General features: G+C 37.2%; 1 protein-coding gene across 3 annotated transcripts in view; it reads right to left on the bottom strand.

Annotated features, from left to right (window-relative positions):
• The window catches only part of NPSR1 (neuropeptide S receptor 1), a 163,858-nt gene that overhangs the window by 116,016 nt on the left and 20,364 nt on the right, over positions 1 to 27,478 (bottom strand). The window lies entirely within an intron of this gene.

Here is a 27,478-nt window from a genome sequence, read left to right as displayed (position 1 = left end):
ATAGACCTAGAGAGAATCCTTTTTCCATTTGGACTCTGCATAAGACATCAATCAGTCTAATCCAAGTTAATCTCTAGAATTTAGTATGTGACATTCAGTTCCAGAACTTTTAATATTCTCTCCATTCAGGCACCAAGTTATGTCTGTACTCCTTGGTCATGTCTAACCATCCTACCTGACTTCTTAAGTATCATTACCATTTCCTCATATCACATCAGACACTGAAGTGAATAGAGAAGTATTGGTTTCACTGCTATTGATAATGAAACTAGGTTGTTGTTGAGAAGTTGACAAATGCGTTTACTTAGCCATCTACTTGGGTTCCTCCTTCTAATTTAATCCATATGTTCTCGGGACCACATAGCTTCATGAGGCCTTGTGTCAAACTTTTCCTAGACTTGTCTATCTCTACTGAGTTTTGCCATTAAGGTTGCATTTCTTGTAGCCTTCTACTATTCTTCTCTGGAATGTTTTGTGAGTGTTTTAGAAATGATGAGCTCAATGATCTTAGAAAAACATGGAAAGACTTGCAAGAAATAATGAAGAGTGAAATAAGCAGAGCCAAGAGAACACTGTATACAGTAACAGCAGCATTTTTCTAAGAATGGCTTTGAGTGAATAAGTCATTTTGGCTATTATAAATGCCCAAATTAACTACAAAGGACATATGAAGAAAGATGCTACTGGCATCCAATGAAAGAACTGATAAGTAGAAGTATGTATAAAATAAATTTACATATATCTACCTATTTGTGTCTAATGGTAGCCATCTCTGTGTGGGGGAGAACGGAAGAAAAAAATTAAAAAAGAACAAAAAAGAAATTTACATGATAACTTTATTATATATTTGAAAGGAATAGCAAGTTGTACATAATAGACTTGCAGCTTCATGTGCAATCATTTATTTTTTATTATACTATGTTATAGAAATGCTTTTTTATTTCATATATTAAAAATAAAATACATTTTAAATACAACCTATATCTTCAAAACAAACAAAAAAAATGAATGTTATAGAAACAGGCATTGTCCTTGGGTGCTCTATCTCCCTACTTGGTGAGGAGATTACATGTTTGCTGGCTAAAGAGGTTTCTTGTCTTTTGTCTTCCTTATCATGGTAGCAGTTTTCATTTGCTTTTATTTGAGAAATAGTAGTGATCAAAATCCATGTACTTCCTCTTTTCCATTTTCCATTTTTAAAAATTGCCAACAGATACTTTGAATGTTATGTTCAACTTGCTTCAGTGATATGTAGTGTTGGCATCTTTTTATTGCTTTTGTCTAACTTGGTTTTGATTCTACCTTTCCTCTGAATAGTCGATGGTCTAGCTAGATGAACGTAGTTATTTTGGAAATAACCCCGTCAGTCATGAATTTTTTTTTAGGCAATTGGGGTTAAGTGACTTGCCCAGGGTCACACAGCAAGTAAGTGTCAAGTGTTTGGTCTGAGGCCGGATTTGAACTCGGGTCCTCCTGACTTCAGGGCCAGTGCTCTATCCACTGCACCACCTAGCTGTCCCAGCCATGAATTATTTCTCCTCTATGATATAGTTAATTCATTTTTTGGTGATGTTTAGTGCTCACTGTGTGTAGTGCCTCCCAACTCTTAAAGGACATGCACGTATGAAGCTTTTGAATGATCTGTAAGACTTTTACCACTTGTGTTCCTTAATCCTGAGCCATATTTTACAACCTAGATTGTGCCATCATCAGCTCTTCATTGAAATTACCAAATTGTCAGTACAGATGTTGGCTTGCTTTGTTGGATCTTGTCAAGTTTTTTGCAGACATTCTCTTCTGTAACAGACCGGTGATGAGCTGCTATTATTTTCTTAGTAATATTTTTACTTGTGCTCATCATAAACACTGCAAGATGTATCCTTTGTTGTTGTTTTTTTAAATAATCAGTCACTTCCACTGCCCTCTCCCATAATTGACCAAATTAAAAAAGAAATAAAACCTTCAATACTTAGCTGCATGGTCTGGCAAAAACAAATTCCCACATTGGTCATATGTGGAAACGTAGGTCACTTTCCACATTTTAAATTCATCACATCTCTGGCCTGAAGTCAGTGTCATGATCCATTTTCATGCTTTTGGACTCTAAGTTTATCATTGCATTGATTAAAGTTCTAAAGTCTTTCAAAGTACCTCTTGTCGATAATGTTATCTACGCCTTCCTTGCTTTACTAGTTCTATTCACTTCTCTCTTCAGTAGATTTGAGACTTCTTTCCAGTTTCACATCATCATTTTTTATGGCATAATAACATTTGATTACATTCATGCACACAAATTGGTAAGCCATCCTCCAAAAGGAGGATTCTCTCTCTGTCTCTCTGTCTCTTTGTGTGTCTCTGTGTCTCTCTCTCTGTCTCTCTTTCTCTTTCTCTCTGTCTCTGTCTCTGTCTTTCTCTCTCTCTCTCTCTCCCTCCCATGAAATATTTTCCACTTTCTTTGATTTCTTTGACAGTAATAGGAATTGTAGTCATATAGCTGGATCAAAGTCTATAAACAGTTTAGTAACTTTCTGGGCATAGTTCCAAATTGCTTTCCAGAATGACTAGATCAATGCACAGCCCTACCAGGAGTGCCCTATGTGCCTGTTTTCCCATAGCATCTATAAAATTTGTCATTTTCCTCTTTTTTTATTTTTGTCAGTCTGATAGGTATGAGCTGAAACTCCAAAGTTGCTTGAATTTTCATTTCTCTAATGATTAGTAATTTAGAGCACATTTTCCGCATAGTGCTTGATAGTTTAGAGTGCTTTTCTTGAAAACTGCCTGTTCATATCTTTTGATTATTTATCTTTTGGGGAATAGTTCTTAATTTTATAAATTTGGACCAATTCATTTTCTATCTTGGATATGAGACTTTTATCAAAGAAATTGTTGGAAAGATTTTCTCTAGATACTCTTTTTTCCATTCTAATTTTAACTACATTAAATATGTTTATGCAAAAATGTTTATATTTTATACAAAGTTGTCCATTTTATCTTGTGTAATCCTCTTTATTGCTTGTTCATTGATGAACTCTTCTCCTATCTATACATCTAAAAAATAATTTCTTCCCTGTGCCTTTAATTTACAATGTGACCCTTCATTATGTAGGTCATGTATCCATTTAAACCTTACTTTAGTGTATGATGTGAGGTATTCATCTAAATCTAATTTCTGTCAAACTGCCATTCAGTTTTCCCAGTAGTTTTTTTGTCAAATAATGAGTCTTTCTGTCAATTACTTTGAGATCTTCAAGTTTATCAAACACTATATTATTACACTTATTTCTGTCTGCACATTGTGTACCTAATTTGTTCCACTGATCTACCTCCTTGAAAAAAAAAAACCAGAATCAAATCATTTTAATGATTACTGTTTAATAGTACAGCTTCATATCTGGCACGAATAGATCCCCTTCCTTCCTACTTTTTTCTTTATTATCATTGAGGTTCTTGACCTTGTGTTCCTCCATATAATTTTGTTATTATTTTTTCAGCTCTATAAAATATTTCTTTGGTCATTTTATTGGCATAGCATTGAATAAGTAAATTTATTTTGTTTTTCAGAGTTTTTAATAGAAATTGGAGTAGGATTTTGTCCAAAAATTTCAATATCTATGGATGCAATCACATGATTTTTATTATTCACATAATTAACATGGTTTATTATATTTATAGTCTTCCTTAACTTGAACTTGAGAATCCTTTATTCTTAATATAAAATTAATCTTGTTTATCCTATTTCTAACATTCTATTTAATATTCTATTTAAATTGTTAATATTCTATTTACAAATTTTTGTTTTAGGTATATTGGTCTGTAGTTTCTCTTTCCCTAATTTAGGTATTAAGATCATGTTTATATCATATAAAGAGATTAGAGGGGTGCTTTCTTTTCTTATTGTTGCAAACATCTTTGGTAGTATTGGAATTTTTTTGAATGTTTGATGGCATTCACTTGTAAATCTATCTGGTTCTGCAAGCATTTTTCTTTTGTGATTTCATTTATAGCTTGTTCAATTTTTCTGACAGTTATTTAAATAATCTACATATTTTTACTAACATGAGTACTTTATATTTTTGTAAGTATTTTCTCTAAGTTGTCAGTTTTGTGAGCCTATAATTGGACAAAAACATTTCGCTTATTTCTTTATTTCCTCCTCAATTACTATGGGTTCTTTTTGTATATAAGCAATTTGGTTTTTTCCTCTTAAAAAATAAGATTAGCTATTTATTTTATTGATTTTCTTCTTAAAAACTGAGCTCTTGCTTTTATTTATCAATTCAGCTGTCTTTTTGCTTTTAATTTTATTAATCTCTTCTGTAATTTTCAGAATTTCTAGTTTGTTATTTAGTTGGGGATTTAAAAAAAAGTTAATGCGCAATTCATTAATAGGAAACATTTCTTGCCCAAAATGGGGCTTGTACTAAGTCTGGAAGGAAGCTAAGGAAGCCAGCAGATAGAGTGGAGGGAGAGCATCTCAAGCATGAGGGACAGCCGGTGAGAAGAAACAGAGTCAAAAAGAGTAAGGGGTGTAAGAAATAGCAGGAAGTCCAGAATTACTAGATATCAGAGTACACACAAGAGAATAAAATCTAGGGAGGCTAGAAAGGTAACAAGGAACCTCCTGTTTAAAGATTTATAGGAAAAAAATGGCCAAGAATTTTGCACAGTATGAAAAGCTGAGGCTACATCGCCACTTGTATCCAGAGGATTCATATTGATAAGATCCTTGAATTCCTGGACACACAGACTGGAAAAAGAGGTGGATCAGTCATGTTTCAAGAGCATAGGACAACAAATAGATGATGTATGTTGATAGTTTTGTTATAGACATGCCCTGGGTATAAATAAGTTACAACATATTGCCAACAATGACTTATGCAGAATCACTGGTATCAAATAGATAGACAATATGATCATAGCATTAAAGCTGGAAGGTACCTCAAAGGCCATCTAATTCAACATTTTCATTTTGCAGATGAGGAAACTGATACCCAGGGAGATTAAGCAATTTGCCCGAGGTCATGCAGATGGTACCTGTCAGAGTCAGGATGTGAAATTTATTCCAAGGACTCTAGAGTAAAGGTTCTTCACCTTTTTATGTGTTATGGACTCTTTTGACAGTCTGGGAAATCTTGTGGATTCCTTGCAAGAATTATGTTTTTAAATATATGAACTAAAATACATAGGATTACAAATGAAGCTATTTGTATTTAAAAAATTATCACAATATAAAATCCAAATTTGTTGCATATATGCTTCTTTATTAGTATTATATAACAAGGAGTATTTTAAAAACATCCACAAGTTAAAGTTAGATTTTATTATTAAAAACAAATCAGTTTGAAAGCAGTCAGGGTGGCCTCTAACAATGTATGTCAGGTTTGACATCCAATCAATTTCAACATTTTTGTTTTGGTGGTTCCCAGTGTTGAAAATCCTGATTCATAAAGATATGTTTCTGTAAATGGAATAGAGTTTCCATTCCTCACTTTATGTGCTGAGAATAGATTAGTGAAAATAAAGATATATTTTTTCCCATTCAAGAACCCCTGAAACCTGGCCACAGATTCTTTGGATGTACATAGACCACAGGTTAAGAGACTTTTCTCTAAAAACAATACTCTTTCCACTTTATTGCAGGCAATGCCAAGGACTCATATAGCTGGAAAAGGAGATAGATCAGTTGTTACATTTCAAGAGCAAAGGAAAACACATGGACAATTTAAGTATTGAGCCAGTATCCATAAAATATTAAAATGCTCCAAGGAAGGACCATTGTGTGGCTTCTCCAAGGAGAATTTATGCAAGAAAATTGGCAATTGCCCAGGATAAGAAGTCTTGGGTAAATCCACTATGCATTTGTCTAAGGCTCAACACAATGTAGATATTCTAAAGAATTTATAGGTTACAATTCATGCATGGACTACCCATGAGGCAATTATCATCATCATTAACATTTATATATAGCACTTTAAGGTTTGAAAAGCACCTTGCAAATATTATCTCAGTTCAAACATAGAATTAATAAGATTGCTGACAGAATGGTGTAATGGAGGCAGCATTGGAATTGGAGACAGAAAACTTGTGTGCAAATATGGGCTTTCTGACCTATTTCCTCTGAAGCCTTGGGCAAGTTGCTTAACTTTCTTTGGGATCTCCTTTATCATATGAGAAATGAGAGGGTTAATCTAAAAGATTTCCTAGGTCTTCTCAAGCTCTAAATCCTATGTCCTGTGATTGCAGTCCTGACTGATGGAGAGACTGTACACCCCAATGAGATCAAAGACTCATTTAAATATTAAGCTTATGACTGTATTCTATGTGCCAATATTTTAGCAAAAACTTTTGCATTGATATTCATTCATCCACTGTAATTTTCTTTTCTATCCTTATTTTCTCATGTTGGCAATCAAAACCGTATCTGCCACAGGGAAAGCATTGTGTAGCATGCCATTTTTCTCTATATTTAGGAACAGTCTATGTAATATAGGGATTATGTTTTTGGCCATTTGATGAAAAATCTCTTGTGAATCTGTCTGGTAATGTTGATTTTATCTTCTACATCAAATGAAGATTGGTTAGAATCGGTCCCTTCCTAAAAAAGAGAGGAGAAGGAACAGATAAAAATTGCTAGAACGACTAATGTACCTCAGAATCCAACCCCTGGAGCCAAAGAAGTTGTATCAACTCCTGTATTTATCCTTATCTCACTAACCATGACTGGTGCATTGAAAATAGTGTGTTTATACTAGATTAGTGCATTTGTAAGAAGCTTCAGTTTCTTTGGTCTACCTCATAAAATTACCCTTCACAGCACCAGGGTGCTGATAATGACAGCATTAGTGCTAGACAGAGCCATTTTCCTGGATTGTATTTACACATGCAAGTTCATTTTCCAGAACCCAAACAAGACTGGAACCCAAAGGTGGTAGTGAGGTGGGAGCATGCATCCTTTTATAATCTTTTTTTATGAGTCAGTGTTTCATCTGTGGTTTGTAAGCTATTACACTTTCTACTTAGATCAGAAGATGCTATAATTCCTTAAGATCCAGAACTAGACCAAAAATCATCTCATTAATAGTCTCATTAATGACTTCACAGATTTATTCTCCTGCGGTTTGTGAAATTAAAATTTTTACTCTCCATTTAGTCACTTATATTTATATTTATGGACCTATTCATCATATCTACCTATCTTGCCCTAATCTGTCTACTGATGTCCAATCTGGCATCTCCAACTACCTTTCAGACATCTTGAACTGGATGTCCAATAGACATCTTATACTCAATATGTTCAAAATGAAACTTAATACCTTCCCCTCTGAACCCTTCCCTAACTTCTACTTTCTCTATTACTGTAGAGGTCAATACCATCCTCCCTAGGCTCACCACCTAGGAGTCATCCTGGATTCCTCACTATCTCTCCCCCCATATCCAGGCTATTGCCAAGACCTGTCAATTTCAGCATTTCAACACCTTTGGAAGGTGCTTCCTTTTCTCTTCTGACACTGCCACCACTTCAGAGCAGGTTCTTATCACCTCAGGCCTGGATTGTTGCAATAGCCTGCTGGAGGCTCTGCCAGACGCAAGTCTCATCCCACTCCAATGGCAAGACAAAAGTCAGAATGACTAGTGTTGGCCCAGGATACAGCAGATGACCTTGGTGTCTTTGATGTCTGAACAATCTCCAAGTACTCCCAAGTGCCTGCTTTAGTCACCTTCATGGCCATTGGAACAAACTGTTTTCATCCACCCATTCCATTAGGGTAAGTCTTCACATGCTTGGGTAGACACCCTCCTAACTCACCAACAGGCTTACAGCCTGTCAGTTACTCTCAACCTGTTTTAGCCCATATGCCAAGATGTTTACTGGGGTTTACATGTGGCCACTGCACATGCTACAACTTCTTGGAGTCACTGGTGAGAGTTGAATGCCAGGTGGACACCAAAGGTGGATGAGCAGCCCTGAAAAGGCTCAGACACCCCTTACATCAGAAATGCTAGTCCTCCTTGAACACCCTACAGTGGCAGGGAAGACCAGGACACAAACTCAGAAGAAGATAATAACACCAAAACACTTACAACCAAAGCATTAAAGAAAAATGCAAATTGGACACAAGCCCACCAAGAATTCCTAGAAACATTAAAGAAAAAGCTAAGAGTGGTAGAAGAAAAATTGGGGGCAAAAATGAGTGATACAAAAATATTATTAAAAAAGAAGTAACAGCTTGGTAAAAGAGGCAAAATATATTGAAGAAAGTAACATTTTAAAAAATAGAATTGGCCTAATGATAAAGAAGACACAAAATTCACTGAAGAAAAGAACTCCTTAAAAAGCAGAATTGGGAGTTCCGCTTCCGGGAGACAAGATGGTGGAGTAAAAAGGTAGTCACTCTCACCCTCCCCTATCAACCTCTGAAAACCCAGAAAATATCACTCCAGGAAAAACCCTGGAACAGCTGAACCAGAAGAAAGATGGGGTGCAGCAGTGCAGCAGCCCAGGTAGCTAGAGGGATTAATGGGAAAGGCCCCTCTCACCCTGGGGGAAGGGGAGCAGTACGGACCGGGAGTCGCCCAGCCAGCTAGTGGAAAGACCCACTTTAGCACACCAGGAGGACATTTTAGTGCCTTGGCATTCTACAGCAAATGGGTCTCCCAGTGCCTCAGCAAAATAAGGGAAGCAGCACTACAAAGGGCCCCAGGTGAATAAGCACCCTGCAGCATTCGTCTGAAAGGAACTGAAGAAAGCAACCTAGAGTTGCCCAAAAGTTCCAGCCTTGTTGATTCCAGCCCAATACCAGGTAAGCTGTCAGAACCCTACAGCCTCCAACTACCAACCAGGAGGAGATCCCAAAGCCCAGGTGGTCGAGCAGGCAAACTCCAACAACTGGACCTCCAAGGGCCTCAGTGAGGAAGGGGGAAACAGTGGAAACCAGCTCAGAAAACCACCAGGTGCCTCGGCATTCTACAGCAAAGGAATCTCCCAGTGCCTCAACAGAACTAAGAGAGGCAGCACTGCAAGGGGCCCTAGGCAGATAAACACCTGGCAGCACTTATCTAAAAGGAGCTAAACAAAGCTAAAGGAAAGGAAAAGCAGGCAACCTAGATTTACCTGAAAGTCCCAGCCTTGCTGATTCGAGCCCAACACCAGATAAACTGTCAGAACCCTACAGCCTCCAATTGCCAACATAAGAGGCCCTAGCACACAAAACCAGTGACCAAGACCTAGGCTCCCAACACAAGAAGCTGGGGTCAGTGCCCTCTGCTCCCCAGCAGGAGAGCTTAATCTCTTTAAAGGCCAGGGAATGAAGAAACACCATGGGTAAAAAGAAACGTGTGATAAATTCATATTATGAGAAGAGTGAAGATCAAGAGAGAAATTCTGAAGAGGACAACACTGTCATCAAACCCACATCTGCAACATCAAAAGGGAATATGAACTGGTCTGAAGCCCAAAAAGCCCTCTTAGAGGAGCTCAAGAAGGATTTTAAAAGTCAAATGAGAGAGGAAAAAAGTACACTGAAGAAAACAAGTCCCTAAAAAACACAATTGGCCAACTGGAAAAAAAGTACACTAAAGAAAACAAATCCCTTAAAAATACAATTGACCAACTGGAGAAGAAAGTACAAAATCTAGCAGAAGAAAACAACATGTTAAAAATTAGAATTGAGCAAATGGAAACTAATGATTCTATGAGAGAGCAAGAATCAGTCAAACAGAAACAAAAAATGAAAAAATAGATGAAAATGTAAAATACCTCATGGGTAAAACAACTGACCTGGAAAATCGATCAAGGAGAGACAATTTAAAAATTATTGGCCTGAAAATCATGATGAAAAAAAGCCTGGACAATATCCTTCAGGAAATCATAAAGGAAGACTGCCCTGAAGTCCTAGAACTAGAAGGCAAAATAACAATAGAGAGAATCCACTGTTCCCTGCCTGAAAGAGATCCCAAATTGAAAATGCCAAGGAATATAATAGCTAAATTCCAAAATTATCAGGTTAAAGAGAAAATGCTTCAAGCAGCCAGAAAGAAACAATTTAAATATCATTGAACCACACTCAGGATTACACAGGACCTTGCAGCCTCTACATTAAAAGACCATAGGGCATGGAACATGATATTCTGTAAGGCAAAGGAGCTTGGAATGCAGCCAAGGATTAACTACCCAGCAAAAATGAGTGTGATTTTTCAGGGAAGGAGATGGATATTCAACAAAATAGGGGACTTCCAAACTTTCCTGACAAAAAGACCAGAGCTCAACAAAAAAAATTGATCTTCAAGTACAAGATTCAAGAGAGACATAAAAAGGTAAATGGGACAGAAACATACAATATGTTGTTAATAAGGGCAAAATGTTTACATCCCTACAAGGGAAGATGACACTTGAAACTCTTGAGAACTGTATTATTATCATACCATGTTAAAGGAGTCTACATAAAGGGGGTGGATATAAGTTGACTTCGATGTAATGATAAAAAAAACTAATCAAATGGGTTAAATGGATCCAAGTAAGTGGATTAGTCTGAGCTAAGAAAATGTACTGAGAAAGGAGGAGGCAGGCAAGGGTAAATTACATTACAGGAAAAGACACAAAAATCTATTACAGCAGAGGTAAAGAAGGGAGGGTGATGAGCATTGTTTGAACCTTACTCTCATCAGATTTGGCTCAAGAAGGGAATAACATAATCAGGTATAGAACTCTAACTTGCACTATAGGCAGTAGGAGGGAAAAGGGGAAAGAAAAGGGAGGGGAGAGAGAAGGGAGGGAAGAAAAGCAGTAAGGGTAAAGGGGAAGAAAAGGGAAAGGGATAATAGAAGGGAGGTGGGACTGAAGGAGGCTGTCAAAAGAAAAACACTAGTGAGGGGGGAAAGGAGAAAGGAGAAAGAAAAGCATAAATGGGGAAAAAAGGATGGAGAAAAAGACACAGATAGTAATCATAACTGCAAATGTGAATGGGATGAACTCTCCCATAAAATGGAAGCATATAACAGAATGGATTAAAAATCATAATCCTACAATATGTTGTTTGCAGGAAACACATTTGAAAAAGAGTGACACATACAGGGTAAAGGTAAAAGGCTGGAGCAAAATATATTATGCTTCAACTGAAGTAAAAAAAGCAGGGATAGCAATCCTGATCTCAGACAAAGCAAAAGCAAAAATAGATCTTATCAAAAGAGATAAGGAAGGAAACTACATCCTGCTAGAAGGCACCATAGACAATGAAGTAATATCATTACTAAACATATATGCACTAAATGATATAGCATCCAGATTCTTAGAGGAGAAGTTCAGGGAGTTATAGGAAGAAATAGACAGCAAAACTATACTACTGGGGGACCTCAACCTCCCCCTCTCTGAACTAGATAAATCTAACCATAAAATAAACAAGAAAGAAGTTAAGGAGGTGAATAGAACATTAGAAAAGTTAGATATGATAGACCTCTGGAGAAAACTGAATGGGGTTAGAAAGGAATATACTTTTTTTTTGGTGGTGCATGGCACATACACAAAAAATTGACCATGTACTGGGGCATAAATACCTCACAATCCAATGCAGAAAGGCAGAAATATTAAATGCATCCTTTTTAGATCATGATGCCATAAAAATTATATGTAATAAGGGGTCATGGAAAGATAGACTAAAAAATAATTGGAAACTAAATAATCTAATCCTAAAAAATGATTGGGTCAAACAACAAATCATAGAAACAATCAATAATTTCATTCAAGAGAATGACAATAATGAGACAACATACCAGAACTTATGGGATGCAGCGAAAGCAGTTCTTAGAGGAAGTTTTATATCTCTAAATGCTTACATAAATAAAATAGAAAAAGAGGAGATCAATGAATTGGGAATACAACTAAAAAAAACTAGAAAAAGAACAAATTAAAAATCCTCAATTAAACACCAAATTAGAAATATTGAAAACCAAAGGAAAAATTAATAAAATTGAAATTAAGAAAACTATTGAATTAATAAATAAAACTAAGAGCTGGTTTTATGAAAAAAAACCCAAGGAAATAGATAAACCTTTGGTTAATCTAATTAAAAAAAAAAAGAAGAAAACCAAATTACTAGTATCAAGAATGAAAAGGGTGAAGCTACCACTAAGGAAGAGGAAATTAAAACAACAATTAGGAATTATTTTGCCCAACTATATGCCAACAAATTTGACAATCTTAGTGAAATGGATATATATTTACAAAAATATAAATTGCCCAGACTAACAGAAGAGGAAGTAAAATACTTAAATAACCCCATCTCAGAAAAAGAAATTGAACAAGTCATTGATGAACTCCCTAGGAAAAAATCTCCAGGGCCAGATGGATTTACATGCGAATTCTATCAAACGTTTAAAGAACAACTAATTCCAATACTATATAGACTATTTGGTAAAATAGATGAAGAAAGCGTCTTACCAAATTCTTTTTATGATGCAAATATGGTGCTTATACCTAAACCAGGAAGAGTCAAAACAGAGAAAGAAAATTATAGACCAATTTCTCTAATGAATATAGATGCAAAAATTTTAAACAAAATATTAGCAAATAGATTATAGCAACTTATCACAAGAATAATACACTATGACCAGGTAGGATTTATACCAGGAATGAAGGGCTGGTTCAATATAAGGAAAACTATTAGCATAATTCATCATATTAACACCAAAACTAACAGAAACCACATGATCATCTCAATAGATGCAGAAAAAGCTTTTGACAAAATTCAACACCCATTCCTCTTAAAAACACTAGAGAGCATAGGTATAAATGGAGTCTTCCTTAAAATAATAAAGAGCACCTATCTAAAACCTTCAGCAAGCATAATATGTAATGGGGACAAGCTAGAAGCATTTCCAATAAGATTGGGGGTGAAACAAGGATGTCCATTTTCACCACTGTTATTCAACATTGTACTGGAAATGTTAGCTTTAGCAGTAAGACAAGAAAAAGACATTGAAGGTATTAGAATAGGCAAAGAAGAAACAAAGCTATCACTCTTTGCAGATGATATGATGATATACTTAGAGAATACCAGAGAATCAAGTAAAAAAGTACTTGAAATAATAAACAACTTTAGCAAAGTTGCAGGCTATAAACTAAACCCACATAAATCACCAGCATTTCTATATATTACTAACAAAGCCCAACAGCAAGAGATAGAAAGAGAAATTCCATTTAAACTTACTGTAGTCATTATAAAATATTTAGGAGTCTACCTCCCAAAACAAACCCAGGAACTCTATGAACACAATTACAAAACACTTTTCATGCAAATAAAGTCAAATCTAAATAATTGGAAAAACATCAGTTGCTCATGGGTAGGCCCACCAAATATAATAAAAATGACAATTCTACCTAAGCTAATTTACTTATTCAGTGCCATGCCAATCAAACTACCAAAAAATTATTTTATAGAGTTAGAAAAAATAATAACAAGATTCATTTGGAAGAAAAAAAGGTCCAGAATATCAAGAGAACTAATGAAAAGAAATGCAGGGGAAGGTGGCCTAGCCATTCCAGATCTTGAATTGTATTATTAAGCAGCAATCATCAAAACTGTTTGGTACTAGCTAAGAAATAGAGTGGTGGATCAGTGGAATAGGTTAAATATGCAAGACACAGTAGTCAATGACTATAGTAATCTATTATTTGATAAACCCAAAGACCCCAGCTTCTGGTATAAGAACCCACTCTTTGAAAAAAAACATGCTGGGAAAATTGGAAAAGAGTATGGCAGAAACTAGGCATAGACCAAAATCTCACACCATATACCAAAATAAAGTCAAAATGGGTTCATGATTTAGATAAAAAGGCTGATATTATAAGCAAACTGGGAGAGCAAGGAATAGTTTACCTGTCAGATCTATGGAGAACAGAAGAATTCATGACCAAACAGGAGATGGAGAACAAAAGCAAAATAGATAATTTTGATTACATTAAATTGAAAAGGTTTTGCACAGACAAAGCCAATGCAACTAAGATTAGAGGGAAGGTAGAAAATTGGGAAAGAATTTTTACAACCAGTCTCTCTGATAAGGGCCTCATTTCTAAAATATATAGAGAATTAAGTCAAATTTATAAGAATACAAGCCATTCCCCAATTGATAAATGGTCAAAAGATATGAACAGACAGTTCTTAGATGAAGAAATTAAAGTCATCTATAGTCATATGGAAAAAATGCTCTAAATCACTATTGATTAGAGAAATGCAAATTAAAACAACTCTGAGGTACCACATCACACCTATCAGAATGGCCAACAGGACAAAACAGGAAAATGATAAATGTTGGAAAAGATGTGGGAAAATTAGAACACTAATGCAATGTTGGTGGAGTTGTGAAATGATCCAACCATTTTGGAGAGCAATTTGGAACTATGCCCAAAGGGCTATCAAAATGTGCAAACCCTTTGACCCAGCAATAGCACTTCTAGGGCTATATCCAAAAGAGATCACACAAACAAGAAAAGGACCTACATGTACAAAAATATTCATAGCAGCTCTTTTTGTGGTGGCAAAGAATTGGAAATTGAGAGGATGTCCATTAATTGGGGAATGGCTGAGCAAGTTGTGGTATATGTATGTGATGGAATACTATTGTGCCATAAGAAATGATGAACAGGCTGACTTCAGAAAAACCTGCAAAGATTTGTATGGTCTGATGCTGAGTGAAGTGAGCAGAACCAAGAGAACGTTGTACACAATAATAGCCACGTTGTATGATGACTAATATTGATCAACTTAACCCTTCCTGGCAATACAAGGATCTAAGACATCTCCAGTGGCCTTGTGATGGAAAATGCTATCCATATCCAAAGGAAGAACCATGAAAGCTGAATTGTTATTTTTTTCTCTTCTGTTGAGTTTTGTTTCCTCTTTCTGATGGTTCCTCCTATTGGTTTTAATTTTTACTTACAACATCACTAATGTGAAAATATGTTTAATATGAATGTAAATGTATGGCCTATATCAGATTGTGCCCCATCTTGGGGAGGGTGGTGAGGGGGAAGGGGGAGAAAAATTTTAAACTCAAAAGCATATGGAAGTGATTATTGATAAATCAAAATAAATTAATAAAAAATCAGAATTGGCTGAATGAAAAAGGATGTACAAAAGTTCACTGAAGAAAATAATTCCTTAAAAATTAGAATTGGCCAAGTGGAAGCTAATCATTCCATGAGACATCAGGAAACAATAAAACAAAGTCAAAAGAATAAAATAATAGGAAAAAATGTGAACTAGCTCATAAAAAAAACTGACCTGGAAAATAGATGAAGGACAGATAAGAATTATTGGATTAACCAAAAGCCATGATCAAAAAAACCTAGATATGATTTTTTTTTAAAAAAATTGTCAAGGAAAACTATGCTGATACTCTAGAACCAGAAAGTAAAATAAAAATTGAAAGAACCCACTGATCACCTCCTAAAAGAGATCCCCAAATGAAAACTACCAGGAATATTATAGCCAAACTCCAGAGCTCCCAGGTCAAGGAGAATCAGTCACAAGGAGTCAGAAACAAACAATTCAGATATCATGAAGCCATAGTCAGGATCACACAAGATCTAGTGGCTTCCATGTTAAAAGAATGAAGGCCTTGGAATATGATATTCCAGAGGACAAGGGAGATAGGATTACAACCAAGCAGTCCAGCAAAACTGAATACAATTCTTCAGCGAGAAAATGGATATTTAATGAATAGAGGACTTCCAAACATTCCTGATGAAAAGACCAGAGATGAATAGAAAATTTGACATTCAAACAGAAGACTCAAGGGAAACATAAAAAGGTAAACATGAAAGACATCATAACAGACTCAATAATCTTAAATGGTTTATAATCTTATATGGAAAGATGATTTATATAACTCATCAATATTAGGACAATCAAAAGGAGTTTACACAGACAGAATACACGAATATGAATCAATTATGTGGTAATGATCTCCAAAAAATATGAAATGGTGAGAAAGAGGTATGTACTGGGAGAAGAGGGAAGGCAGAATGGGGAAATTTTTCTCACATAAAAGAAGTGCACAAGTAAGAGCTTTTACACCAGAGGGGAAATGAGGTGATGGTGGCGGGCAATGCTTGAACCTCATTCTCATCAGAACTGGTTCAAAGAGGGAAGAATAAACACACACACACACACATACACAATGGTGTATAGAAATCTATCTTACCCCATATAGAAATAGGAGGGGAAGAGGATAAAAGAAGGGGAAGGGGGATGATTAAAGGAAAATGTGGCATTAAGAGAGGCAATGTTTAGAAGCCAATTAGATTTGTGAGGAGGGACAAGATAAAAAGAGAAGAACAAACCAAAGAAAATGGAAAGGAGGGAAATGCACAGTTAGTAATCATACCTGTGAACATAAATGGGATGAATTTCCACATAAAAAGGAAGTGGCTAGTAGAATGCATTAGAAACCAGAATCGAACAATACATTGTTTACAAAAGACACACTTGAAACATGAAAACACACACAGTTAAAATAAAGGCCTAAAGCAGAATCTAATATGCTTCAACTGAGGTAGAAAAGGAAAGGATAACAATCATGATCTCAGACAAAGCAAAAACAAAAATAGACCTAATTAAAAGAGGTAATCAGTGAAACTATAGTTTACTAAAAGGTGCCTTAGATGATGAAGTAATGTAAAAAAAAATTTACAGCAAATGTCTCTGATAAAGAACTCATTTCTCAAATATATAGAGAATTGAATGAAATTTACAAAAATAAGATCCATTCTGAAACTGATAAATAGTAAAAGGGTATGCATAAGTAGTTTTCAGAAACAGAAATGAAAACTATCTGTAATTGTATGAAAAAATGCACTAAGTTATTATTGATTAGGGAAATTCCAATAAAAAACTCTGAAGTACCACCTCACACTTACCAGAAATGACAAATGCTAGAGGGGATGAGGGAAAAAAATGGTACATTAATGAATTGTTGGTGGAGTAGTGAACTGGTCCAACCATTCTGGAGAGCAATCTGGAACTATGCTCAAAGGGCTATAAAATATATCTTCTCACCCAGAAATACCACTACTAGGTCTAAGGGAAAAAAAAGAGCTATTATATGTATAAAAATATTTATAGCAGCTCTTGTTATGGTAGCAAAGAATTGGAAATTGAGGGGACGTTCATCAATTTGGGAATGGCTAAACAAGTAGCATATGATTGTGTAAGAGTACTATTGTGCTATAAGAAATGATGAGGGGGAGGGTTGTTTCAGGAAAAAACAAAAACAAACACATGGCAAGACCTATATGAACTGATTCAAAGTGAAGTGAGAAGAACCTGGAGATCACTGTGCACAGTAACAGCAATGTTGTGAGGATGATTAACTGTGACAGACTTGCCCACTCTGATCAATACTATGATCCAAGACAATTTCAAAGGACTTAGGATAAAAAAAATGCCACCCACCTCCAGAGAGAGAACTGAGATGAACTCAGTGTAAATTGAAATATAATTTTCTTACTTTGTTGTTTTTGCAATATGGCTAATATGACCATATGTTTTGCATGATTTCACATGTATAATGGATATCATATTGCTTTCCTTCTCAGATGGTGAGGGAAGGATTGGGAAGGAGAGAATCTGGAACTCAAAATTTAAAAAGGAAAGAGTGTTAAAAATAAAAAAAAATACTTTTTAAAGAAAAAGCTTTTAAATACTAGATAGCATAGGAGAGACAGCATTAGCAGTTGGGAAAAGCTTCATGCATAAGATGGTGCCTGAGCTATATCTTAAAGAGAAGGGAATAAAGCATTTATATGGTACCTACTATGTGCCAGACACTGTGCTAAGTACTTTGCAAAATCTCATTTTATCCTTACAACAACCCTGGAGTGTAAGTGTATTATAGTCCCTATTTTACATATGAGGGAACTGAGGTGAAGAGATGCTAAGGGACTTGCCCAGGGTCACACAGCTAGTAAGTGCCAATATTAGATCTGAACTCACTCAATTCTTTTTGAATGCATGCCTGGTACTTGATCCATTGCATCACCTAGCTTTATACTTAAAAAATAGAAGGTCTCTGTGAGGCACAGGTAAGGAGGGAGTATATTCTAGGCTTGGGGAATGGCCAGTACAAAGGCTTGGAGACAGGACATGTAGTGTTATGAATGAGGAACATGGAGAGGTCTAGTTTGATTGGATAACAGAATGAGAAAGGAGGAGTAATGTTCACCAAGATTGGAGGTTTAGGTTAGGACCAGTTTGTATATGGCTTCAAAAACTACACAAGACAATTTATATATTATTCTAGAGGTCATAGGGATCCACTAGAGTTATTTCAGTTGGGGAGTCACATAATCAGATCTCTGCTTAAAAATTACTGTGGCAGCAGTGTGTAGAGTAGAATGGAGCTGGGAGGGAGATAAGGCAGGGAGACCAATTACGAGAGTGTTGAAGTCATCTATATAAAAGGTTATCAGGGATGAACTAAGGTGTTAGCTGGGTGATGAGACAGAAAGAATTAAATATGAGAAAAAGGAAGTTAAAAATGTCAAGATCTGGCAACTGATTGGATATGAGGGCTGAGGGAGAGTGAAGAGTTGACAATAATGTTGACGTCAGGAACCTGAGGCACTGGAAGGATGGTTGTGCCTGGGAAGAAAGGAGAGTTTAGGGGTAAAGGTAGTAAGTTTAGTTTTAGACATGTTGACTTTAAGATGTCTCTGGCACATACAGTTTGAAACATTCATAAAGTAATTATTGATTTAGGAGTGAGGCTCAGAGGGGACACTGGGGCTAGATATATAGATCTTGGAGGCATCTGTTTAGATATAATTGTTAAACTCATGAGGAGATGAGGAGAGGGAGAAAGAGATGGGGAGAGAGAGAGAAAGAGTGAGAGTGAGAGAGAGAGAAAAAGAGGGAGGAAGGGGGGGAGAGAGAGACAGAGAGAGAGAGAGACAGAGAGACAGAGAGAGAGAGAGAGAGAGAGAGGAGGGAGAGGGAAAGGGAGAGGGAGGGGGAGAGGGAGACAGAGCAGGGAAGTGGGGGAAAGCAGAGAAGAAAAAGTATAGGCAATTAACTTTTTTGTGTCATGGACCCCTTTGGCAGTCTGGTGAAGGCTGTGCATCCCTTCCCAGAATGTCTCTAAATAATTGAAGGAAACACAAATTTTCATTCAGGTGTTATTGAAAATAAAGATGCATCTTTTCCCATTAAAGTTCATATACCCCTTGAAATTTATCCATAGATCCCTTGAAGGTTCATTGACCTCACATAATGGAGGGAGAAGAGAAGAGAGCTTCAGACAGAACCTTGGGGAATACCCACATTTGGAGAGGACATGGATGATAAGCCAGAAAAGGAGGCTGAGGAGGAATAGTCAGAAGGACAGCAGGTGAACCAAGTGAGAAGAGTGTTCTGAAAATCCAGAGAGAAGGGAGTATCCAGGAAGAGAAAGTGGTGAATAGCTCAGAGACAGCAGAGAGGTTGAGAGGGATTAGGACTGAGAAAAGTTCATGGGACATGGAAATTAAGAGATCATTGGTTACTTTGGAAAGAGCAGAAGTCCTGCTCCCACTAACTCCTCTGTCTCCTACCAATTCAATTTGGCTCTATTAAACAAATAATGATTAAGTGACTCCTGCTGTCAGGTGTATACAAGGCCCTGGAGAAATGCTGAAGTTCAGCAGCTCTTTTAGCAGGTGGGAACAACTGAACTCAGTACTAATTTACCAAGAATAATTAATTTAAATCGGAACCATCCTCCCACTTCCTTACCTACATCCCTAGTCACAGCCCTAATGAAGACCTCTCAGGATCCTCAATAATGACCTAACCTTCAATAATGTCAGGTATATACACATCTGTGTATATGTGTGCATATACATGTATATATACATACATACATACATACATGTGTATATGTATATATGTAGATTGTATGTATATATGTATAAATTGTACGTATTTGTATACAACTGTATTTAGAGGTACATTATTTGTATACAACTGTATTTAGAGGTATATTAAACTACAGGAAACATCTACTCCTCCAATAAATGACTTGCCCAAGGTTATATAAAGAGAAAATGTCAGAGGTAGTTATCATTGCTACACTACTTCAATTTCTATTCTTTATCCCTTGGTATGATCTCATCCATTTTTTTTTTGGTGAGGCAATCACGGTTAAGTGACTTGTCCAGGTTTACTCATCTACTAAGTGTCTGAGACTGGATTTAAACTCAGGTCCTCCTGACTCCAGGGCTGGTGCTCTATCCACTGCACCACCTAGCTGCCCCAATCTCATCTACTTCTATGGCTTCAAGTATCATTCATACATATAAATATCACTATTGATACATATAGATATAGATGTAAATATGCATATAGATATGGATATAGATATAGTATTGTGTATATATATGGATATATATGGATATATCCATATATACAGTCAATCCTCAACATTCATGCATTTAACTTCCATGACTTCATGCATTCATATGATTTTATTAGCAACCCCATTTTGACTTTTGCACTGGCAACCGTGCACATTCATTCATGTCTATGTCCAATAGAAAAAAGAAAAGTGGCATTAAATCTGCAAGTTTGTGGAGCAACTGGTATCTATCCTACTTGGCACTTCACTGGTCTTGTGTACCCGACCATTATAAAGATCTCCCAGTGCATTCATTATGTATTTTCATTATTTGTCTTCAAAAGTCAAGATTTTTGTTGTAATTATGCCCCCAAATCCTAGTGCAAGTCCTTTGGGTTCTAAACCCACGTGTGCAAAAGTCAGTGATGCAGCTTAGTAAGAAAATAGAGGTGTTAGATAAACTTTGTGCCGGAATGTCTGCAGCCACTCTTGGCTGCAAGTTTGATGTTAATGGACTGACAATTTGTTATATCCACAAAAAGGAGGAAAATATTCATTAAAGTGTTTCTGAATTTTCAGCAGCTGTATTTCTGCAATCTCTAGCAAAAGATTATAGTTTTTGGTGGTCATAGGAACCTAACCCCCTACTTCCTATAGGTTCAATATATCAACATTTGTACTTTTTGTTTTTGTAACATTTCTAGCAATATTTCACCTATGAAAGTTGAGAACTGACTATACATTCATATGTATATATATACAAACATATATGAATGATATACACATGTGTTTATGTATATATCTATACACACATATGTGATTCTTGAAACTTCACATATATGTATATTTATATATGTATTATATATCATATTATTTACACATACATACATATATATGTCTCTCTCCAGTCCATCTTCCTCCCTTGAACTTTGGTCCTACATTTCCCACTGCCCATTGGACATCACCTGCATGGACCATTGACATCTCACATTCAGCCTATTTAAAACCCAGTCTGTCATGTTCCCTTGCAGCTTCTCCATCTCTGTGGATGATACCAATCACTCCATCCCTCCCCTTAGCCCTTTCTGACTTATCCTTTTCTGCCACCACACTCATCCATTGTCGAGTCTTGCCAACACTTGCCAACACCCTTCTTCTCTTTCCCCTTTGTCCCCTCCTCTCTGTTCACACTGCCACCTGTAAAGTTTAGGCTTCATCATCTGTCATCTGCACTAGTACAATGGCCTCTTGACTAGCTTCTGTGCCTTCAGTCTCACCGGTTTGCTCCTTCCCACTGAAGTTAAAAAAAAACAAAACAAAACCTTTTAATGGCACTTCTCTGACCCTGTCATTCCAGGGCTCTAGAAGCTTGAGTAGTTTTCCATGATCTAGATGACAAAACACAAGCTACCTTAGTTTTGCATTTAAGGCTCTTAAAGTATGGTTCAATCTTGCATTTCTAACCTTATTTCACTCTTTCCCCATTCTCATACTCCATGTTACAGCCAAACCAGATGACCCCCTGTTCCTTGATTCTGTCTGTCATTATCCTATCTCTATGCATTCACATAGGCTATCTCTATGGTTGCCATGTTCTCCTTCCACATACTTGCTTGTAGACATCCTTTTCTTCCATTACAACCCAACTCAGGCATGCCTCTTCTATTTTCTTCCCACAGCTCCCCAGGCTGCTCTTAGCCTGGAGCCTTCCATTGTACTCCCACCAAGCACACAACGTGATCCTTACTTGCCCTTCCATGGAATTCCAGGCGGGCAGTGTCTGTAGCCAACTACAGATCCTCGGAACCTCCGTTGGTCCTACCAGGGCTCCCCTCTCTCAGCCTTCACTCCTATTCATGTGCTGCTGCCCAAAACTGGAGAAAAGTCACCAAATTGTGTTAACTGGGCCACTACAAGTTTATGTTGCATAATCTCTAATCTCTATTGGGCTCTGACTGCAGCAAGGCAATTCTTTTATACTTCCCTGATTGATTCACTATCCTACTTATTACACAGGAATTTCCAAAACTTTTTATCCCTCTTCAAACCTCCCACAGCTCGCTCTCTCTCTCTCTCTCTCTCTCTCCTCCCTCCTCTCTCTGTCTCTCTCTTTCTCTCTCTCCTCACTCCAATGAGAATTTTGCCTCATTTACCCGAAAAAAATGGAAGCCATTAAAGAGAGATCCATCTTCTCAGCTGTCATCATTTCATTTCATCACTCAGCACTCAGATACCTTCTGCAACTATATCCTCTGTTTTCCATGGATAGCTCCTTTTTTTGTCAAGGCAAACCCCTTTATAGGCAAATGTGATTCGGTCATCTCTAGCAGACTGCCCCCTTTCCATCATCCCTATTTTTTCCATAATATTCAATTACTTCCTCTCCACTGGCTGCTTTACTACTACCTATGAATATATCCATGCTTGCCTCATTCTCAAACAACTCTAACTTGATTGGTCCCTCTGCACTAGCTGTTATACTATATCTTTCCTCTATTTTTGGTGTTAAAATCCTTGAAAAGGTCTCTGATAATAGGTACCTCTGTTTTCTTTCTTCTCAATCACTTCTTAACTCTCTGCAGTCTGGTTGTCAATCTCATCATTCAACCAAAAGTCTTCTCTCCAAAATTATTAGCAATCTATCTCTTAATTGCCAAATCTAATGGCCTTTTCTTATCCTCATCCTTCTTGACCTCTCTGCGGTCTTTGACCCACTCAATCAACCTCTTCTTTTTGATATTCTCTTTTCTGTAGATGTTTGAAACACTACTCTATCTTGTTTCCCCTCCTACCTATCTGATTACTCTTCTAACTCTTTGTTAGGTTTTCATCAAAGTCATGCCCACTAAACACGGGTGTCCCCTAGGGCTCTGTCCTGGGCCTCTATCTCTTCTCCCTCCATCCCACCGTTCTCTTATTTCATATGGTGATCTCATCAGGTCCCAGGTTTCAATTATCATCTCTATGAAGATGACTCTCAGATCCACTTGTTGAGTTCTAATTTCTCCGAACCTCCAGTCTTACATATTCAACTGTCTATCACCCATCTAGAAGTGGATGTGTTATAGACACTTTACACTCAAAATACCCCATACTGAGCTTGTTATTACCCCCCAAAAAATCCTCCTTTCTTCCTAACTTCCCTATTTGCATGGAGGATATTTCCATTCTCCAAAGCACCTGGTATCACAAACTAGATAACATCTTAATCTTACCCACTATATCTAATCAGTTGTTGATTTATGTCATTTCCACCTTCATTGAATTTCCCATACATGTCCCCTTGTACATGCTTCCCTTGACTCTGCTACCACCCTGTTACAGGCCCTCATCATCTCTTGCTTGGACTATTGCAATAGACTGTTGATTGGTCTCTCTACTTCAAGTTATCTCCCACTCTAGGCCATCCTCTGCTTACATGTCAAATTGATCTTCCCAAGTTTAGCTCATCTCACTATGTCATCTCCTATTCAACAAATTCTAGTGCTTTCTAATCACCTCTAGGATCAAATACAAAATCTTCTATTGTTTTTTTTAACTGATAAGTCATACCAATTCATATTTTTCTTGGAGGCTTTGGACATAGGAGCTTTGACTTTGTTGTCTTCTTCTGGTTGTATGTTTTGATCTTCTTTGTCACCAAAGTAAGATTTTATGGTCTGACTTTTTTTGCACTGTTTGCTCATGTTCCCAGCCAATTACTTGACTATTAAACTCTTTGTTAAGGTAGGGTTCTGCTTGCAGTGTGGAGAATGTACTGACCCAAGCTTCAGAGGTTTTGTGCAGCTGTTTTCAGAGATACTTCTAGGGACCTGTAAATTTTCAGTTCTTCCAAAGTGGTAATGATCAAGGGGGAGGTGTTTACTCCTTTCCTGGCCTGGGCTCTGGTCTATGAGTGACCACAAGCACTCTATTCTGCCTTAGAACTGTGAGGAGGATTCCCTCTCCATTGCTGCCACAAGCTCCATCATGCCAGTGCTCCTGCTCACCCCAGGACCTCCACCCAGAACTGTGACTCAAATCCAAGCACGGGCAAAGCAGAATCCTGCCTCAGCACCAGCAAAGAGATCCCTGCAATCCCCCTCTCATCAGTCACTTGATTCCCCCTCAGTGTGTGGGCCTAGAGCTCTGGAAACAGCTGCTGCCCCAGGACTGCACTGGGACTGAGGCCAGACCAAGCTCCTCTTTCACTGAGGTCCGATAGACCTTTCCTACCGACCTTCTAAGTTGTTTTTGGTGTTTGTGGGTTGAGAAGTCTGGAAACCACCATAGGTCCCCTTGATTCAGTCCCTTGAGGCCTGCTCCAGGTTTGCTGAGGCCTAGTCTTTGCCTGTGGGGCCCACTCTGAACTGCGCTCTTCTCCCAGCCTGGCTCAACAGACCTTTCCAATCAACCATCCAGGTAGTCTTAGGCTGGAAATTTGTTTTACTCTGTCTTTTTGTGTGTTCTGCTGCTCTAGACTTTGCTTACAGCCAATTATTTTACAGGTATTTGGAAGGGTTTGGGGGAGAGCTCAAGCAAGTCACTGCTTTACTCCACCATCTTGGCTCTGCTCCCTCTATTGGGTTTTTAAAGCCCTTCATAACCTATGCCCTTCCTATTTTTCCAGTCTTCTTATACCTTATGCACTTTAACTTAATCTTTGTCCCATTGGCATTAGCATCCTTGTTGTTCTTGGAACAGGACACTCCATTTTCATTAGCTGTCTTCCATGCCTGGAATGTGCTCCCTCCTCATGTCCCCTTCCTGGATGCCCTGGAGTCCTTTGAGTCTCAGCCAAAGTCCCACCTTCTACATGAAATCTTTCTTTTCATCCTTAATCTTAATACCTTTCCATTGAGATTACCCTCAACTTACCCTGTATACATCTTTTTTGTTCCTAGTTGTCTGCACTTTGTCTCCCCTTCAGACTATGAGATGTTGTTGAGATCAAGGACCGTATTTATTTTTACATTCTTTGTACCCCCAGTGCCTAGCACAGTGTTGGAGAAGATGCCAAATAAAGGCTAATTGACTAACTGAATATTTCCATTCTTATTCTCTCTAGATCTCACCTTTGTCCTTATTATATTTTCATATTTTTGTTTATAAATCATATTTCCCCTTTTCAATTGTAAGCTCATCAGTTGTAGAGTTTATGTTATTATTCCCCTTTGTGTAATGGGTACAGGAGGTGCCACTCACACTATTGCACCTCAGACTTCTCACACTGCCATGTGAACATTTGCTTATTCTCTAGGTCGAATTACTCATTCCAACCTCTCATCACACTGAAAGATCTTGGCACCTAGAGAATCATCACCATCACATGGTTCTGTTCAAACTTTTTCAGAATCTAGAGATAACACCACTTTGGGGGAATCCACTTACCTTAATCACCACTCTTGCTCTTCAGTCCTCGATGATGAGTCTTTATTTATACAACCAGTCATTCACGGTTGTCACATTTTAGATTGTAAAAACAACCATTTAGTTAGCAATAGGGCAAAAGAAATAATGATTGTATGACAGACACTCATATATTAAAACAAATGTATGAATAATAAATACATCACAATCTACACATAATCTTGGGCCACAATGTCCCACTAATGCACTCAGTGTCTGAGAGAGAGTGGACACGCTTTTAGAAACTTGCCAATGAGGCAAACGAGTGAGGAAAACCTATTAGGATAATTCAAACTCTGGAATTTAAAACTTTGTTGTCCTCTTTCTGTCCCAGAAACTGTCCATAAAGGTTCCTTGATGAATATATCTTCTGGGTTGAATAAATCCTTCCACTGCTAAACAAAATTGATCCATGATGTGCTTGACTAATACCTCATTGGGCATCTTAGTTAAACTAATTAACCCACTGAATGTTTTCTCTCAACTGTTCCTCTGATAAGCTAGACTTACTCCTCAACAGCAATTGTAGCATACATCCCTTTCAGCTTCAAGCTTAGCTGATGCAGTTCTGGAGTGTATATTTTCAACATCTCTACTCTCTCGTCTTCCTAGTTTCAGTCTTTTGATCCTCTCTGCATGCAACTTCACCTTAGCTTATGATTAATTATATTCTAATATGTCTATAACCAACTAAATTGCATTTCTTCCATAAATATACAACAGTTTTGGTGTCCATATTTCTTAAGTATACAACAGCTTGTCATATTCAAGAGAATTAATCATTTATCTTGGAACTCAGTTGAGTAAGACTCATCCCTTGGTAACTATTGCACAGAGTAATTGTTTCTCTTAGAATTCTGAGCAAAACAGAGAATTTATCAACAAAGGGATAGTACAGTCTATTTATATTGCCAGTGCCTTAATGGTACTTAATAAGGAGCTAGAAGCTGGACCTATGATTTAATTAGCATTGAGAACTCCTTTTTGGGGAAACTCTGCCAAGGGAGGTTGGCCTAAAATTTCATGGTGTGAATAGTGAAACTCTCAGCATACATCTTTTGTGAAGCCTTAATACAGGGCAGGGTTCTTAACCTAAAGTCTATGAGCTCCCAAGGAGTCTATGAATAGATTTTAGGGAGTCTATGAAGTTGCATAAGGGAAACATATTTTTATTTCAATTATCTGCTTTTATTTTATGCATTTAAAAACATTATTCTACGAAGTGATCCGTAGGCTTCTACAGACTGCCAAAGGGGGGAAGGTCCATGACACACAAAAAAGTTAAGAACCCCTGAATTGTAAAGGATGTGGACTGAGCCGAATTTTGAAGGAAACAAGGGATTATAAGTGGTGGAAGTGAGGAGGCAATTGACTTCCCAATGAAATAATCTCTGTCTTCAAGGCACTGCTATTCTGTTGGGGTAATATATCTTAGATACAAATAAGGATAGCACATGGTAGGGAGTGAGAGGAACAAGAATGTTTGATCAGGGAGAGAACAGAAACAGCAGGCAGTTGAAAGGGGATATTAACAGCTGGAGAGAATAGGGAAGGATGAATAATTCAGTGTAAATTAATTCCTGTGAACAATTCTCATGCAGGATCATGTAAAATATAGTTGGACAAGTTGAACTTGGATTATGAAGGACCAGGAAAGGGAGTTTAAGTGGAACAAAAATGACTTTTGGATTATGTACTAAATATTGGGTTATTTGTGCCACTG

This window comes from Vombatus ursinus, unplaced genomic scaffold, assembly GCF_900497805.2.
Source record: "Vombatus ursinus unplaced genomic scaffold, bare-nosed wombat genome assembly UNPS02014773.1, whole genome shotgun sequence".
Classification (NCBI taxonomy): Eukaryota; Metazoa; Chordata; class Mammalia; order Diprotodontia; family Vombatidae; genus Vombatus; species Vombatus ursinus.
The sequence above is the reverse complement of the archived record's forward strand: the minus strand, read 5'-3'. Positions and strand labels throughout refer to the sequence as shown.